The sequence below is a fragment of the Myotis davidii genome, unplaced genomic scaffold, assembly GCF_000327345.1.
Source record: "Myotis davidii unplaced genomic scaffold, ASM32734v1 scaffold435, whole genome shotgun sequence".
Classification (NCBI taxonomy): domain Eukaryota; kingdom Metazoa; phylum Chordata; class Mammalia; order Chiroptera; family Vespertilionidae; genus Myotis; species Myotis davidii.
Genome location: NW_006285998.1, coordinates 107,152 through 111,904, shown reverse-complemented (window position 1 = coordinate 111,904; position 4,753 = coordinate 107,152).

Here is a 4,753-nt window from a genome sequence, read left to right as displayed (position 1 = left end):
ACCAGGCCTCTAGTATATTAATAGTTATAAATATATTATATCTATATAAATATAATAGCACATATCATAGTTATATATACAGATTTTCTTACATAACATAAATATATCATGCATAAGAGAATTTGTGAAGCATAATACCTAGTCACTCAGAGAGAGGAATCAAGCTTAATCAAATGGACCCACTGAAACTACGTTAAATGTAGGAGGAAATCAACCTAAAAACACTTGTCATCAGAGATCAGAGAACAATAAAGAACAATGCCATGAGAACAATAAAGATGTTGCATCCATAATACAAGGTCAGGCTGGTATATAAAAAAAAAGGACAATCAGAGAACATGAGAAAGAATAGGAAAATTTGAAACATTATTGCTAATAATTTACATATACATGCATATTTATGTTGTATGTTTGAAAGAGCAGAACAAACAATAATGAACACAGAGTCTCACAAACACCACCAGGAAGCGCTCTCCTAAAATTGTCTGTTTTCCACAGTCCATAGAGGACACAGACCTCTCTTTCCCCTTACATCCAGCAACCTCCTAAGAAGCATGTCTTACTCCTTCCTCTCAAGACCACGTGGCTCTTTTCCTTTTTGCAGATTTGCTGAAACCAAAGGCAACATATTCAGCCATCAGGCTCCAAAGCCACTGAGTAGAAACCTAGTTTACACAGTATTGAGGTAAAAGGAGGCCATTAAGTGAAAACACCAAGGAACTGACAATACATGGATATTGTAAATGTGTAAAGTAATGCTGTTTTCTAATTATATCCAGCACCTGTGAGAGAGTACAAAGATGTACAGAAGACAATGAAAGAAGAGACTCCCAGCCCCCGCCCCTTTTTCTTCATTCTTTTCTCTGAAATAAATTGAGAGTGGGGTGAATACAAATTCTTTTAAAGAAATTATTTAACTGTGATTTTTTTCCTGACTGTGAAAAAGCCTTAAGGCAAAACTCTTTAATGGAAAGAAAATGATTAACACCCTTAATTTGTGTGTTTCTAAAATTCTAACTCCAAATATTTATCTACTTTAAAACGCCAATAAAATAAACTGACCCACTGCTGGAACTAATTAGGGAATTGGACAAGGAAGCTTAATAACAACTCACTGGCAATAATCAGGAAAGAAAGAAAAAAAAAGGGGGGGAAAGAGATTGCATTCAAAGGAATAAAAACAGGATAAAATGCCCAGGAATAAACAAATTAAAAAATGCATAGGTTGTAGGCTAACAAATCCATACCCACACACATCCACATATATTTTTACTGAATGACAGGAAATAAATAGCTGTAGGATGTGCAGTGTTCCTATAAAGGAAGTCCCAGTACTACACAAATGCAAATACTCTTGAATTACTCAGTAAATTTAAACAATCCCTATCATAATCTTGTGATAAATTTTAATGAAACTTGGCAAAGTATCTGTTAGGGTGAACTACCCTTAACCTCTCCTGCTTGGACATATTTTCTGAAATATATATTGCTACTAGAAGCCCAGTGCACAAAAATTTGTGCACTGGCGGCGGGGGGGAGGCGGTGTCTTTCAGCCCAACCTGTGCCCTCTCACAGTCTGGGACCCCTCAAGAGATAACCACCTGCTGGCTTAGGCCCACTCCCCTGGTGGCAGATGGCACACCCGATCCTGCGGTGCCTGCCCCATCTCCCCAGGTCACACACAGCAGGCCAGATCCCATGCTGGGCTGGGCGGCGGCTCGGGATCACGCTGCTGCCGCTCAGCTTAGGCCCACTCCCCTGGTGGCAGATGGCACGCCGATCCTGCAGTGCCTGCCCCATCTCCCCAGGTTGCACACAGCAGGCCAGATCCCATGCTGGGGTGGGTGGCAGCTCGGGATCACACTGCTGCCGCTCAGGGTGACGCAGTGGGATCTGCCTGCAGTATGCAAATTTAAGGGCCATCTTTGTTGGGTTAATTTGCATACTCTTCTGATTGGCTGATAAGTGTAGCAAAGGTACAGCCAATTAGCATCTTTGTCTTTTATTAGTGTAGATAAGCCTTATCCCATAGCTTGGGGCCTATGGCCTACACCTGCAGAAGCAAGATAAGAACTCCCCTCCGCCTTACCGACCTCTGCACTCTCCTCCCTTGACTGACTTGTGCACCCACATCCTCACCCTCCTTTGCATACTCTTTACTATATAAGAGAACCGCAGCACCCCCTCGGGGCTGACAGCGACACACAGTTCTCAGCCCACTGTGAGAAAATGCAATAAAATTTCTTAAACGCTCACAATGCCTCTTGGCCTGCCTCCTTCCAGTGCGGACCTGACAGTATCTATGAAGTTAATGTGGAAAAGAACAAATAATAGTAAAAAATTGTTAATATTGTTAATGTTAAAATAATGTGACACTTGCCGTACCATATTCGAAAGCTGATGATAAACTTACAGTCAGTACATCTGCATGGTATTGACACGGTTTAAAGAGTGGGAGAAAATAGTTCAGGAACAGATCTGTCTGTGATGTACACATGATATTTGGAAACAGTGGGAAAGGACAGATTGTTCAATACATTGTAGTTTGGGAATTTCGCTCTATTTTGTGGGAAGCAGAATAATAGCCCCCAAAGATGTCCACACCTACACCCTAGGCCTAGGGTCTGTGACCTGATGTGTAGAAAGGACCTCACAGACATAGTTGAGTTTACGGACCCTGAAACAGAGAGATTGTCTGGGACTATCCTGGTGGGTGGTCACATGAGTCTTTAAAAGCTGAGTTTTCCTGGCTGTAGTCAGTGATGGAAAGATTGAAGGAAGGTGAGGGCGAGGAGATTTGCTGGCTTTCAAAGGAAGAGGATCTCAAGACAAAGAAGGAGGACGCCTCCAAATGCTGATAAAGGCAAGAAACCACATGCTTCGCTAGAGCTACAGAAAGGAGAGTCAACCACCAACATCCTGATTTCGGTCCAGTGAGACAGACCATGCTGGACTTCTGGTCTCCAGAATTACAATAACTTTAAGTAATATTACATATAGTATAGTAATTAAATTAACTTATTAATGTAATGTAATATACTATGCTTTAATAACTTTGTGTGGCTTTAACCTTGGTTATTGCAGCAGCAATGAAAAACTTGGAAAAAATAAGATATCTACCTTACTCTACATATAAAACTAAATTCTTTAATTAATGAGCCAAATACGACAAAACATTTTGTAAGATAGGTACAAACACAAACTCAAGCACGCACAAACACGCATTTGTGAGATGGTGGGAATGAAAGAAGCTTTAGCGGAATGTGCTTATACATTTGATGTGGAGAAAAGCTCTCTACTCAACACATAAAATACAGAAGGAAAAAAAATGGACAAATATGACTTCAAAAAACTTAAAATGTCCTGAAGGACTAACAAAAAAATTAAAGACAAAACTAGCTGAGGGAGAGTATTTCTGACATATGTAATTGGAAAAACAGTAGCATATTTATCATTGAAAACAGGTATACAACATTCAGGAAAAATAATAACTGGTGTAAAAAATTACACAGTAGAAGACCAGGTAATTCCTAGAATAAGCAATTTAAATGGACAGTAAGCATCTGAAAAAAATGTCAATCCACTTCCAGTCTTTTTCTTATCTTCTTGGCCATTTTTTTTTTCAGTCCTCACCTGTGGATATGTTTTTATTGATTTTTAGAGAGAGAAAAAGTTGGAGGGAGGGAGAGAGAGAAATAGCAGAACAAACAATAATTAACACAGAGCCTCACAAACTCCACCAGGAACCACTCTTCTAAAATTGAGAGAAAGAGAGAGAGAGGAGAAACATCAATAGATTGCTTCGTACTGTGTGCCATGACTAGGAATCAAATCTGTTACCTTTTGGTATTTGGGATGATGTTCCAACCAACAGAGCCACCTGGCCAGGGGTGGGCCACTTGTTTTTTAAGTGCATCACATGCATATATCCTGCATATGTACTTGGTACCCTTACTTTTTTTACTCAACATTTGTATCACAGCATGTTTCCATGATGTGTAAGAAGAGTTCCACTCAAACTACTGTAGAGGTCATTTGGTTTTGCAGAGAGTGATGTACCAGTTCCCCAATCTCTCCTTTGTTTGGAGTTGAGGCCACTGATTCTGAGCATACTTAGAGGAGAGTTTCCTTTGACATGAACCCAGCTCCTCTATTTTGTCAGTTGAATCTTATATTCTGAGCTAGGTTTTACAAACCATACCTTAAGAAAGCACCATCCTAGATTATTCAATTGGTCATTTTCCTGTTTATATTTTACCTTCAAAACTATTCAATGTTTGATGATTTGTTGATAAAATGATGCCAGCAGAATAGAGTAACATAAGATACACTTTAGCAAACGCAGGTTGGACAGGAAGAAAAGAAAATAGAGCTTATGAATAAGTATTTCCCACATACAGGAAGAAAAACTATTTGGGAGCCAATTACTGGAGTGAAAAATTCTGAGCCATGCTACATTTGTAATGAAATTAAGATTAAAAATTAGAGAGTCTTGCTTTACCCCATGGTCCAAAAGAAGTTGCTTCTACTCAAGAACAAAAAGTCTCAGTTTTTCCTTGGACAATCCTATCTAATAAAAGAGAAAAATGGTAATTGGCGTACGACCGCTACCCTTCCCATTGGCTAATCAGGAGATATGCAAATTAACTGCCAGCCAAGATGGCCGCTGGCAGCCAGACAGCTTGAAACTAACATGAGGCTTGCTTGCTTCAGTGACGGAGGAAACCAACGTTCCCCGCCTGCCTTGCAGGCC